This window comes from Anopheles nili, chromosome 2, assembly GCF_943737925.1.
Source record: "Anopheles nili chromosome 2, idAnoNiliSN_F5_01, whole genome shotgun sequence".
In the NCBI taxonomy this organism is placed as follows: Eukaryota; Metazoa; Arthropoda; class Insecta; order Diptera; family Culicidae; genus Anopheles; species Anopheles nili.
The window spans coordinates 70,062,471-70,077,412 of NC_071291.1; the positions used below are offsets into that span (position 1 = coordinate 70,062,471).

A 14,942-nucleotide genomic window follows, 5' to 3' on the forward strand; every position below is an offset into this window, starting at 1 on the left:
AACTTTTGCATGGCGTTTGTTTACGAGCCCGGCGCCAGTGCTGGTGGTTTCGAGTTTCCGGTCCCACCCCCGTACTTCCTGTTGGCATTATTTTAAATGTCGTCTCAAACTATCCTGCCAGCATCCTTCCGTTCCGGGGTCGCGCGCGCGTGTGTGGTATATGGTGCGAGGATTTTCCAACACAGGACGAAGGACCACAAAAGTTTGCCCGCGTTCCGGTGTGTTTGCGTGTGTGTGGGCGCAAAGTTGATAGCGTCTTATGGTGTGGGGCATTCCGATTCGGTAAGATTGTTTTTCCAACTTTTGGTCCGCTGGCGTGGCGTGATAAAGCCCGGCTAGAAACACGAGCATGCTAAAGTCGGCTGATTAGCATACGGTGGGTCCGTGTTGGCACTTAACCGTCCACGCGTGTGTGTGTGCTTAATATGAACGACTTGTTGAAAATGGAAACCCCACGTTAACGGAGCCCCAGATGGCCGGAGAGACACTTTCACGTGCAAGGTTACACCACCGTGCATAGATGAAGAAGATCAAAATTGATTGTAAACAGCGTGGACGTGGACAGGGTCGGGAAAAACACCCGCTAGTGAAGATTAGGTCAGATGGATGGCTTCTCTTCCGAATCCCACCCGGTGCTAGCTCAAACACCGGTGACTTTCCGGCCGAAAAGATGATCAGCAGCGCCCTTACACGGGGCGAAACAAAATCCCTCGCGTACCTGGGGCTTTCATAGTGAACGGAGAAGAAAGCAGCGTTGTCAATATTTTCATTTCACGCCAAATGGAAAATAAACATCACCCCGACAAAACTTCCCTTTCCACGCTTCGGCGTGGTTCGAGCTAGAGCGCAAAGGCACCAGCGCGCACACAAACAAAAAGAAAAGCGTTCCACTAAGTGTGTTAGTATGGATACTTTTTTTTTCTTGTTGTTGGTGTTTGCCTTTTTTGACAACGTCCGTGGCGTTTCCTGGATCCGTTTACACAACACCCCGCGAACTCTACTGAGGCGTGCACGAGAAATCATTTCGCGGTTCGATGGGCATGATCTTGGGTTATGCTTTTGATTACACCGATTCGCGCTATGCTCCGCGAGGTTATGCTATGAATAATTCCGATCGCGCGGGTGCTCGTTTTTTGTTTCCCTCATCCCTCGTGCAATGTGTATCGATCGAGCGCCGCCGGGTGTTTCGGAAGGTTTAGGGATTTAAGTATCGTCATTCTACGGAGGTAATTAGTAGCCAGCATCACAAAGGCCGGAATGCGATAAGAACACACTTTCAAGCGGCCATATTGCACCCTCGCAAAATGCGCTCCAGTTCTCACGATCGGAGGCCACTGCCGCGTTCTGTGGCGCTTTCGAAAGCTCGGCTGGCTCGGGTTGGTGAGCTTTTTCATCGCCGAACACGATTGCAAATTCAACTGCCAACCCTTCTTTTTTTAGGGTGGGTTTGTGATCGTTGCATATCTCTTCGGAGAGGTGAGAAGGCCATAGAAATAATCGCAAACTAAACCTGACGGCTGGTGGGAAATGCGTGAGAATGATTACTAATGAGGGCGTTTCAAGTTCACACGCGCGCACTCTGTATTAGATCATCGAGAGCTAAATTATGACACGTCGCTTTTATACTCCGTTACGGTATCTAGAGCTCAGTCTGCAGGTGTAAAGGGAAAATGTCAATTTACATCCACCTCCCAGTTCACGGTGCCAAGAACTATCCGGATCGCGCTTGGAAGGCTTTCGGAGAAAACTCACTCAAAAAAGGTGTGGAGTGGAAAACTAAGTTTGCATTACTTCTCATGTCGCCCGTTGCAACGCGGATTCAACTGCAGTGCTTCGCTCTTAAAAGTTAAAACCATCGACTCACAAAATGGATGCTGCATCCGCGCCGAGTGGATCCTAATTAATCGACAACGAACAAGAGCGGCTTGCAATGGGGGGTTTTCCTTTCAGCCCGCAACTTTCGCGTTGAAAAAGGCGTAGAAGGAAAAGTTTCCCGTTCGCTATGGTGAATAAAAGCGAAGAAAAACAACACCCCGCACACGCCGCGGCCATATTTTCCCGGCATGAAACCTTCTCGCGATCGATGGCTGAAGAGGTGAACATAATAGTTCGGAATGTTATTACGAGCTCGATTCCGGGACGAACGGATTTATGCGATACGCCTTCTCGCGCAAGATGCTCGGATGTGGCTCTTTTGGGTGGCGGGTGAGCCAAAGGTACGCGAAATCATCGTGCAATTCGATACCTTCCGAGGTCCTGGTTCACCGTTGGGAACGTAACAAGCGCCCGAGAACGCCCGTTCGGGGGTTTTGCGCTCGCACCCGGGAGCGTAGTTTACTTTTCCGATATCGATTCAATTTGTGGCGCCGCGTTGAATATGGATATTAATGAACGGTCGGGAAGGATCCCATCCGACCGCCCTCAGGGCGTACGTTCTGATGCGAGCGTCTCTTAGGGTGAAGCAGGCACATTATGGCTGTGTGTAGGAGAGCGAGCGTGTGTGTTTGATCGTTTTTATCGATTGCAATCAATGGAGCCTTTTGCGCTAAATGAATTCGAAACATGACGACACGGAATGCATTAGCCACGGTAGCACGGTGATAGAACACCGCGTGCGTGAAGCTGACAGTCCTGTGAGAGAGAGGTCATAATGCCACATCTGTACCACGAGCGGGCTTGAGCTGTTGTCAAATTAAGATTGATTGTCGAAACCGTCGCCGTCTGACAGGGAGCAAAAACGCGAACAACCAATCCATTTATAAGCAGAACCGCACTGGGTGACCGGCGAGTGTCTGTTCGGATAGCAATTTCCTTTTAGTTTTAGAGGATTCATGCATTCAGGACCTGCCTAAAGCTGGCCATTTCGTGACAAAATATTTTTTTAATTGAAAATAAACAAGACCCTCAGATAGGGAGCTTCTAGCAAACCTACGGAAACATTTTCCTAGGGCATTTAGAGTGATTCGGGAAGCAGTTAATTGGGCGAGTTTGATAGACGGGCCTCACCAGCAGTTCCAAGCGGCGGTACAACAAGCAAGCAACAACGGTTGCCAGCAATCGGAACAGGGTTTATTGCGTGTTATCTTCACGTTCAATAGTGTTTCCTCGATCGGAACTAATAGGTCAGTGCGGTGTACAGCGGCTGACCCTGATACGAGTGCCGGTTCTGGTACGTTTTCGTGTCTTCTAAACCACGCTCCAACGGCTACGGCATCGGTATTGCACCGCCTCGGAACCATCGGTTCGGTCAGTTTGGCAATTAAAAAGCATCAAACACACTTTCGGGTGCGCATTTGTTTTCGCGCGCGTTTGTTTTCCACAACACCGTGCTGGGGCGCAATCAAAAGCAATTTCGGTGTTCGATAGCAGGTCAAGGTCCCACACAAAACTACTCAGGCTAGCAGCGAGGGCCAACCAAGGGCCGTGCCGTGACGGTGGAGTAGCAAAAGGGTGCAGTATTTTTAGACGTGCTCTCCGAACCCATTCGCGCAAGCACACCCTACGATGAGGCCCTGCTTGGCCACGTTTAAAACCAGCATCCTTTCTTCTTTTGTGGTGCGTGCCGCGAGTGCGTGAGGAAATAAAACATTCACACACTTTCCACCCCGTACGGTTTCCGTATCAAACGCGCGTTCTTGCACAACCGAGAGGCGAACCGTCGGGAAATTGTGGTTTCAGGTAAAAGTCCCACCACAAGTGGGCGTGGGATGGAGGAATTTTTTCCCAAGCAGTTTGGCAGTTTTCCACAACCCACTGGTTTATCCTGATTTTCCAAGAAAACCGCTCCGTGCGGTGCCAAAAATGGGTAAGCATTTTTTTTTCAACAACATTTGGCGGTCCACCAGGACCAAGGACGAACGACGACGACGATGATGTGCCGCATGCGGTATACCTGTTGCATTCTAACCGTCAAAAACCACCGACCGAAGAAAATGCGTGTGGTGGGAAAGCGGCTCGAAAGCCACCCATCGTGAGATGGCTTTTCTTGGGGCCCCTTCGATTATCTTATTCGTTTCGCCAAGAGTTTCCCGGAAATTAGTTGCCCGTTAGTAAAGCGACACGCACGAACGCCCGTTGGTCCTTGCGTGTAAGGCATTCGAAGGGACGCAGAACAGGAAGCAAGCAAGATGACCTTGCGCGAGAGCAAAAACACGCAATAAACATCGCACCAGGATTCCAAAATTCGCAGTATCCCTCGACACACCTTTTTGGTCGTCAAAAAGAAAAGCGACCAGCACGGGAGGGCAACGAGATGGGCGTATCCTTCCGGGAAGCCGTTTCTTCTTCCAAACCATCCATTCTTTGCCGTAGCAGCAATGGCACGGCGTTGAATCCTTCGGCTCGTTACGGTACGCTCTATTCCAGTCGGTTATGCTCCAATTAGTGTGTGACTTGAACGGAGCGAAGATGGTGGCATGCTTTCATTGTGCTTCATCACGCACGCACACCTTCGAACGATCGGCATATTTTTTTTTGCAGGTGACTTGCACGTCTTTCGCCTCCCAAAATATTACGCATTTTATCGACCATCACTGGCTACGCTAGCGAGGGAAAGATGAAAGAATTTTTGAAATTTCACCAATTTCATCTCATCCACGCCGAGCTGCCAATACAATCGGCTTTGGCTGTTGGCTCGCAAAAAGAATGTTATCCGCAGGGAAAACCCCAAACGCGGGCGAAAGTTGCCCCAGCTCGGGCGGTTCGTAATGATTTCATTAGAGTAAAATTTTAATTAACCATCAGCATTAATCTCTGCTAGCGGTTTCTTGACGTGTTCTTTCTCCTTTCTCCACTTCCAGGTAAGTCACGGGCAGTCGGGCTTCGCCATCTTGATGCCGGCCATTCCTTTATGGGTCCGGATGGGTATGTTGGTTGGGATTTTTCTTCTTCATTAAACACCCCGCACAAACGCCGCAAAAAGTGGGATGCTGTGTGAGGTTTGTGGGTTAGTTTTCTCTTCCTTTCCGCGGCTCGTTTGAATTTGAAGCACAGATTCGAGCGCGTGTGATCACTCGGGAAGGCTCGCCAGGTGAAACGCACCCGCCGATGGAGGGAAAATCGAGAAAACCCTTTCGCTTTCCAACGATATCCGGAAAAAGAAGTAAATTTAAATCGCTTTTTCTGTGTATTCCGGTATGATCGCTCAAAACGGGGACAAACCCATACACCATCGGACCACCTAATGGATGGCTCTCTCGCTCTCACACGCGCGTTACGATTTCCTCCGGATTAAGAGATCGGATGTGATCGATCAGGGCGAGTCTTTCCGATGAAACGATAAGCGTGATTTAGAGGCTTCCATGCCTTTGGTGCGGGTTATGTTGACCACCTAGACACAAGTGTAAAGGAACTAGGCCGACGGAAATTCACCAAGCCGAATTTAATTAATTAGATTTTTGGTTCCTTGTTCCAATCCATCGTTGCAACATTTAAATATAAAACCAAATATGGATACATTTGGGAAAGCTTTTCATAATGTTCAAAGAGCTTTCGTTAGTCGAACGAAAATAGTTTAAAAATCGAATAGGAATTATAAATGTTGTTTGTTGCGTGAAATAAAATATTTCACACTAACGAACGCTTCAACTATTCAACAACAACTTGACTTTTACCGCCGATAAAGGGTTTCCCTTTTTCGTTGGCGTTGGCACATGGCAGCAAGAAAAATGGCTGCATTTCTCCCATACCAACACATCTCGCACCGGGTCGCCATTATCTGCATCATGCGCCCGTACGGCACCAGAATTCGTCATCGTGGAAAGTGTCGCGGGCGAAGCTTCTGGACCGGTTAATGTGGCGCGAGCTCTGTCAGCATTGCGTTGACACACGCCGAGTTAGACATCATTTACGGATAATTATTGATAATTGATAAAAGCTATTTTTGCACCACACGGGGCACAGTGTGGGGCAGATGTTTTGCACGCTACGAGCGTCGGAGCCGGTCCTAGGAACGATCCATGCACGTGGCTTTAACGGTGAAGCTTACCATAAAAAGTAAGTCACCTAAGAAAAAAAAATGGACGGATCCAGCTGAGCATAAATGGACAAAAGCATGTGGAGAAGTGTCAATGGCCTCCGCACTGGTGTCGGTCGATTTCTCGATCAAACATGGCATTTTCAGGCTTTTTCAATTTTGTTTTATTTACGGTTCAGTTTTTATTATGAAACGTGTAATTTCCACAAAATTTGTCTCGCTGGTCTCAATGTGCAATCTGCGGTTTCTATCAAATAGTATTAACACTAATGATTTATGGGCTTTTAATTACGGGGAACAATCCACAATTTGATTGCGAATCTCTCCCAGCTTAGAGCAGCATCAAAATAGCATTCAAAAATTTCATTTCACTCCTCCAGCTTCCTGCTCCATAATGAACCCTTTCTAAAGTGTGATTTTATGATTTTTTTTATTAGATCTTTACACGATCGCTCTCTAGCGTCCATGTTTTTTTTACTATCTTTGCTCAAATAATTTCCACTCCACCCATAAACGATATCCAAACAATACCGCAAGCCATCTTTGGGAGCGGGAAAGCGAAAATTTCCATTTTACCGGCAATTTTTGCCATACCAAACCGCGAAAAGTTCCCCTCAAAGGCCAGAAGCCGCTTCTGAAGCGCTTCGTTTTTGGTGCAAACGTGGATGGAGAAAAAAGGCGAAGAAGGTAAACAAAAATTGCTCTCTCCGACAACAACGAAAAAAAAAACTCCAGCCTCCAAGCCACGTGGTTTTTCGATGTGGGTTCCGGTCGTTCGGCAACTTCCCTTGAACTTTTCTCTTGAATTTTTCGCCCTCCACCCAAACCGCATCTGGTTCATTCAATCAGCGAAAGAAGCAACAGCAACAGCAGACACAAAAAAAGAAGCAAAATCCGCGTATGGCCAATAAATGCGATCATAATGAGATATGAACATGAAGCGGTACCACATTCGCCACACCACCGCTCAACATCAAGTGGAACGGGGAGTACTTTCACAATCACGTGGAGTAAAACCCAGAAAAAAAATGTGCACATGATGGAGCCAAAAAAAAGGAGGAGACAAAAAGGGCCCCAACGTCGATAAGCGACAACGCGTCCGCTCGCAAACAGCAGCAGGCCTTGGCTGCGAGATGAAAAACGTCAACGACAATGTGATGAAACAAAGTGTGCGTGCACGTTGCAGAAGTACAGCAGTAGTGGAAGCGAAAAAAAAAACCAGCTCCAAAACCTGCGTTTCCCGCGAGAAACCATTCCGCCGCGTGGCTGGAGGGTTGCTCCACGGGAGTTCACACGCACTTGCCTTCCTTTTCTGAGGGTGCGCCACGGACCGTGTTTGTGTTTCGCGTTCTCGCTCACTCGCAGACCGGCCTACCGGACGGACGAGCCTCCGGACGAGCGTTTACAGCCGGTTTTTGGTTCCGATACCGTTTAAATACGTCCGACGCGTCTGGGGGGAATTTGTGGGGTGAAAACGGCCCGGTAAGCGGTGGGTAATCAAAGAAACCGATAGTGATTGCCTTCCTTCCTTGCTCGTGGTGGCCAGACTGGTGCCGGTGGGGGGGGTGAGTTTTTTTTTGTATCGCGCATGTATATATCGCTTATCCCAAGCGCGGCTTGGCCCGCGGGCAAGTGAAATTCAATCGTCCGTAGGCGATTATGTCGTCAGCTCTGTCCGAGCACATCCGCGCGCAACGATCGTGTGGACGAAACGTCGTTACCGCGCCTTTTCATCGGCACCATGTGCGGTTGAGTTTTTCTCTCTCTTTTTTTTTGACAAGCCCCCAACCCCATGTGGAAATTACCCCAACGGAAATGTCACACGGAGTGCGCCTGCTTCGATGAAGAAGACTTTTCCGCGGAATCATCGCTGTGTGTGACGGATCAATGAGCGGGTTTTTTGACATGATTCCAGTCAGGTTGTTGTTGAATATATCTCTTGGAGAGGTTTTTGAATAGCTTCGTTGAGTCATCGATTGAGCGCCACCTTAGATTGAATACGTTGCTTGCCATTTACATGAACATCACTTTCTGGGACCCAACCTTTTACATATTTAACACCTTGAGTGCCGCGTTACCCAAAAAATGGGTGACAGCTAATTTTCACGACAAAAACGATTGATTTTAAAATGCAGTATGCAGTATGCAGTAAGGGCTCGTTTTATCGAAGCACAGGTCCATTTCTTTTCCAATTGCATGCCATATTTGTCCACCAGAAATATGATACTGATCAGCACAGCTATCAAGGCAACATCTCCCTAAGTAGTCACAGTTAAACAATCGCCCGCAATCATTTTTATCTGCAAATGTTTTCCGTTCCACCCGAGTGAATTGGGACACCTGTTTCCTATTATCTCCGCGCGCACCGTTCTACGCTTTCCATCTCCGTTGCTTTGTTTTCGGGAAACTTATCTTCGGTTCGCTTTTTGTTTTCCATCCGTTCCTGCCAACAACGAGCCCAAAATTGTATTCTTGCGCTTTCCGAACGGAATTCGGACCACCCTGCCACGGGAGATGTATTTAAATCATTCTATGAACCGTGCCCGAGCCGTGTCTTGTGAGCTTCTTTTTACCGAACCATACCGGTCTCGTGGCAACGGCGGAAGGTAAAAGTATGATGACCCTTTTTAATGGCTGAGCAAACACATTCAGTGGAGATGCAGCAACAGCAGCGGCAACACAAAAAAAAAATGGAAATCTCCTCTCGACACACCGTCCGCAAGCCGTGCCCTCGAAAATGAATCGACGGATGGGCTCGGCTCCATCTCCAATTGCCTCCGGAGGCCCCGGAAGGGTCCATCTTTTCGTACGATGAAGCACTCAGCGGAGATAATTACGATTGCCTTCAGGGTGCGCGTCATCAAAAGAAGCGGAAAGGGAAAAGTTTTCCCATCCCTTCGCACCACCGGATCGGATCCAGCCCTGTGTTCGCATATTCGTGCGAGATTCGTGCCTTTTTTTTTGTGTGTGAACCATCAAGCAACCGTTTTATTGTGCACCATTTTAGAACACTTTTCTTGACGTTTGAGACTTTTGCACACCTGTCGACGTCACCGTACGGGAACAGAAATTAGGCCATCACAATGCTGCTCATCGCGAGCAGAATCACGCTGCTAATTTCGTACCACCACAGTTTGAGAAGGGAACACACCAATGTGCATCACAGCATCTTGCCATCGCACGTAAAACCATCAAAATTTCGAACAATTTTCATTGCCACGAGTGGAGTTTTGTTGTAATTTATCTACTCACACTACAACACACAGTGGCACAGCATCCCAACTCACGGGCCACGGTGTGTCTCGTTCGTGTGGTTCCAAAAATAATTTTCCCACTTTTCCATATTCCACTCCGCTTTATTCGCCGGTTTTCTCCACCGCTCGGCATTCGGAATCTAGCCTTCCTTTCCCAGGCGTCGGCGTCGTGTTTGACAGACCAATCGCGTGTCCAAGTGAATATTCGTTCGGGGTGTTTCATTTTTGTTGTTTCATTTTGTTTTTTTTCACCCTCCCGAGATCGTTTTTGGGGTGTGTGATGTCGTTTGATCGCTATCATGCTTTTCTCCGAGGTTCTCTCGGGTGGGATACTTTTCTCTCGCATCCAGAGAAAAGCACTAATCTACATCACCTTTTCCTGCAAGAGGAAAACGGTTGAAACGATGTCATTTTCGATATTATTTTTAGCGAGCGTTTTATGTGTGTGATCGTTCCTATCGGCTATGTTAGCATCATTTTCCACGGGCCGAAAAACAAAGCACGGGCATCAAACAACGCTTCGTTCGACTTCACAGAAACGTCAAAATAATTATGTTCCATTATTTCGAACGAAACAGCGAGAGCATGGAAAAAGGCGGCTTTTCCTTGCCTTCTGCTCTACAAAGCACGGACAATTTTGCATTCACACCGTCCTTCCCGGCACCGAGGCTGGCACGATGGTTTGGTGGCGCATATCTAACCTACTTTTTGGGGGCGCACATAAAATACGATAGCGAATCAGCGCATGCAAACTCTTCCGATCCCTTCACCATGGCTGGCACGATTAATCTTTTCATCACCCGCTAAACCTTTCGTGAACCGTCGTAATAATACCCATCATCGTCTCGCGTCCCGGTGGACATCCTCAAGAGCCGCTTCTCACCGTTGACAGCGGATACACCTATTCCATTCGGCACGGTGTATTAATATCAAGCATGGGCCCGTCGGAGCACGGGAAGCGGAAAAACGGACGTGTTCGTCGTCCTTATTCGAAACCGTTCCGCACTCGAAACCATCGGCGAGCGGCATAACGGGCTCATTATGCTTGTTCGAACATAGATCCTCTGTCAATCACCACCAGCCCCTGGAAGGTCCTTGTCCCTGTGAACGGCAACCGAACGCTGACAAAGGAGCACGTTTACCCACAAATCGGTTACGGCTCGGTCGGTTTCCTTCCTTCCTTCCGGTTTGGGTCTTCCGCCTCAACGATTCTAGTTTCCGGGCGCCACAACCAGTGTATCCTTTTTTCGTTTTTTTCCTTTTTGGTTAATCGTAGGGACCGACGTGTGTATTATTTTGTTACGTCCTTTTTTAACCGTACGGGCGTGGGTTGACAATTGGGTTCTTACGACTCGTCCTTCATCCTTCGTGACGTTCGAAAGGCTCGGAAAAACTAATACACACACCCATCCAAGGATCGATGAGGTGGCCTGCTTGGATTTAGTTGTCAAAATAAAGCTTAACACGGTACCTGGGTGACATTTATGGGACGTGTGCGTGTGTGTAGAGCCAATTCGACAGCCATTTTATTAACCCTCCTTTCCTTCATCGGGACCGGCGCCGGCGTCCGCTATTATGCCATTAGCGGGGCGTAACGCGTAACGAACAATTATTGGCCCGGTGCGCTTTGACCGAGAAAATAAAAAACCCCCAAAAACGAGCGGTTTTAATCTAAAGCGGGACAACCGGCCCGATATAAATCCATTTGCAACACTCGTCCGAGCAAAAAAAAACCTCCGAAAAAACATTGATGCAACTGTAAATCGCCCCGTTTTTACAGGCTGACTTTGGGCCCAACCGTGAGCCGGGGCGCGTTTGAGCTGAAGCGTGCAGTGTTTCTGTTTCTCCGTTTGGGGTGAATTTTGTAACCCCACAACCCGGCAGGGATGATAATTGCACCACGGCCACATGCACGATTTGATTGTGATTGTGGGGCTTTTTGCGGGCATTTGTTACTGGCAGTTTTCTGCATCCTGCTTTCGGCACTTTTTGAGTCTTTTTTTGTCGCTTAAAACAACCCCACAAGATGGTGTGAGAGACAGAAAAAAGGCAGGATATCACCGCAAGAAAGTCGTTCACATTGCGCGGTTGGTTTCCGTTTCGCGGCAAGATTCTGCGAATCGGCTCACGTTCAACGAGCTTTTATTTTATCTCACAAAATGCCTCACGAAATGACCATTTACACACGCCGCGCAAACAAACGCGCACCCCCTGATGAGGTGAAAAGAGGAACGAAAACAACACGCCAAATCGCACCTCACGAACGAAAGGTGAATCGAAGAGGGCACAAGGAGCGAAAACGCACAATTACGCCCGGTGGAGGGGTTTTGCTTCTTCCGATGCTTTATGGCAGCCCGCAACGAAAGTCGCCAAAGAAAGCGAATGGCGGGACGCGAGTGCATTCTCAGATGCATCGCACACAACGCATTGTGCATGTGTTGCGAAATGAGCTTTTACTTTGCCCGGTTCGAGCTGGACGGCGAGTTCCAAACCGAGATGTAAACGTTTTGAACCGTCGAATCGAAACGACGTTGGTCATCGATGGTGTGATCTTCGAACGAAACGAAACCCCTGTGGCAGCATGCATGATTCATGAGCCATCTTTGAACTTCGCTGAATCACACAAACACACAAACACGTACACGATGGCGGTGAAAAGCGCGATGAATCATCGGTGGGAGCTTTGGGAACGGTGGGTACCGGTTTGATCGTTGTCTCGACGGATTATGCTCCGATGTCGGTTCTCCTTTAGGCCCTTACTATGCGCTTTATCTCGCTAATTGCTCGTAAATGCTCGTTTGCGACGGTACATATTTTTCCGCTTTCGCGAAAGGGGTCAATAATGTGTAATGTTGGGTTTGTGAGCGACTATTTACTTGTTGAAACTCATAGCAAATTGATTTTATTAATGCAAAATCTATCATGTTTGTTAACATTAAATATGAATAACGTTCGTGATCGTTTGCTCCTTACCTTTTTAGGTAAGGCAATCAAATGATAAGATTATTGGTCCTTAAATAAATGACTCGTAAAGCATACCACAACCAACTTACCCCAATCGATGGCGTATCGATTAAAGTACAAAAATCGAGTTAATTGTAGAAAGTACCACAGCTAACCCTTCAGCTCGATTCCGAACGGTAGTCAAATAATCGCCCATGCTGTCGTAAAATATTCAATTTCACACCGATACATCGCGTTAAACCGTGCGATTACAATAAACGAACGCATTATGCATCGAATCCCGTAATCTCGCGCCATCAAACGGAAACCCATTTGCCCGGGATTCGTGAGTGACATGTTAATAAGCGGACGGATCGACATCACGGCAACAGGTGTTTCGGACAACTTCACTTCATGGGGGTTGCACGTTACTTCACACCGTTACGCGGCCACTTGCATGCTTCTAATTAGATCGCTCTTGAAACCAATTATGAGACAACGTACCGCACGCTAGGGAAAACTAACTGTCTAAAGGAAAATCATGAGAATCCGCGAGCGCAATTGGAAACGAGTGTTTGAAGGGCTTCTCTACTCTTCGAGGGTCTCTATCAATCCCTGTCGAGGGGTGAATCGATCGGAGATATCGAAGGCAAAGTCCCTTCCATCGGAGTAGCGTAGAAAACACGAAAAACCCCTTTTTCCAAGCGACCATCGGCTGTCGGGAACCATCGCCAGGTGGCCGCAGACGACCAGTTTTCCCCAGTGGAAAACCGTTTGTTTTGCTGCCGAAGCGACATTAAACATCTCAACGAGAGTTACCAACCTCTCGGACCCTGTTCCATGTCCGGTTTCTGGTGTTTATGTTTTGCCTCTCGCTACGACGGCATTTCCCCCATCGGCTCATTGTGTGGCAGGTTCATTACCGACATGATAACACGGCATTAACCTGCCGCTTATGCACCCGACAAATGATCGTGTCTCGATACAGGCGATGTCGATGTGACAGTGTGCCAGCTGCGATGCATTAACAGACTGTCCTTCTACGGAGCTCACAAAGGGGGTGGCATTTTCAATTACTGCAATTTATATCCGGCCGGTAAAGGATGATCGTGTGGCGAATTTCCATCACCTAGCGCTCCTCATGATCGATTGCTGACATTGAAACCTGGTGCCGGTGCGTCTTAAGCAACCCTCAACTGGATGCCTCTCAGTCACGGATGATGATGATCATCATGATGATGTTGATGATGAAGGTGATTGTATCAAAATGGCAGACATTACCGCTCGCGCTGTGGTGGGAAAAATGTTGCAAAATGTGCCGTTTTGCGAGCCACTTTGAAACAAATCGAGATGGATGTGATCGAGCGAGAATTGTGATGTACGTTTTATGCTGGCCTCGGGAATCATCACACATTAACGACGTTTCGCTCGTTTGGAAATTAAAGAGCGCTAATCCATGGGAGGTCTGTGCGGTCATGTAGGTTTGGTAGTGGGTTCTCTAAAAGGTGAATGCCTCGTAAGACATAGCAGTCAAAGCCTACTGTTGCTTTGATTCGAAATAAACGCGAGCTTTTCCAAACGTCAAACGGAAGCGACGTCTCTATTGACCTCCCCACCGAAAATTCCTAATCAATGTATTACAAGCATGCCCACTTAAGGAACTGGTCCTCTCCTCCGGCAATGTGATAACGCCTTGAAAAAGAACGCCTCCAAACGAGCGCCCTCGAGTAAGACATCCTACCCGTTCGGGGGGGTCATTAATCATTTGGAAAACAAAATGTCGTAAAAAAACCACCCCACCGACAATCCCACAAACAGCAACCTCCAAAAGGTCCAACGCTCCAGACAATCGCATTTGCGAAAGCGAAAGTTGCCCGAACGGGAACGCGCGTTCGCTTCTCCCGATTTTGACAGCAGCGCCCGAAGCCATTACTGGACACCTGACAAACCAAATGTGGCCAAATCCTTCCCGCGAGAAGCTGCCAAACTTTCGGCTTCAGTGCCAGCTTCTGTGACAAAAAAGAAACCAGTTCCCTCACCACACGTGGACGCTAGTGAAGGTGAAAAAGCCACTGCTGAACACGCACGCACGCCATACCCAATAAGCCGCCATACTGTCTGTGTGTGTTGCCGGAAAGAAGCGGCACAAACCAGGCGGGCCAGGAATGGCAACATCACGCTGCAAAATTGGCCGCGAAAGTGACCACGCAAAATGCTGCGATTGCGACAAGTGAAACAGAGCGCGATGGAATGAAGCAACATGGCTGCCCGGGTTTTTTAGAGGTGGTTTAGGTTCAGGAGGTCCGATTAGGCACGTTCTCAACCTTGGTGAGTGAGGCGTTTCTATCGGACGGTTAACGCAAGGAGGAAAATCGTAACTACCCCCTTTAGAACAACCGACCACGGCTCGATCGTTTACGGTTGTCTGTTTGTGGGGGTTTTCCGTGTTGACCAGCAATGGCCTCGAATGGGAAAATCCACCCCCCCAAACCAAACTGGATCAGCTGGCGGGAAATTGCAAACCGAAGGTCATGTTTACAACCGTCGCCGTGACGCCATGGCCAGCAAATAATATCAACATTGATTTGTTGGGCCGCAATTCACCGCGTGGGCAGCCGCGCGTATGTTGGTATGTGGGGTGTGTTTTAATTAGTACCTAATTAGAAATGTAAGACCCCCGTTCCGTTTTCCCGTTTTCCCTGAGGGCGGACAACTTGCCCGTGTTTTGGCAAGCGTGTTGTGGAAGGTCGCACCCTAGAGAGAAAGAGAGA

General features: G+C 48.3%; 1 protein-coding gene across 1 annotated transcript in view; it reads left to right on the forward strand.

The window, feature by feature from the left end:
- The window catches only part of LOC128730513 (cAMP-dependent protein kinase catalytic subunit PRKX), a 32,598-nt gene that overhangs the window by 15,664 nt on the left and 1,992 nt on the right, over positions 1-14,942 (forward strand). The gene's annotated exons all lie outside the window — the stretch shown is intronic.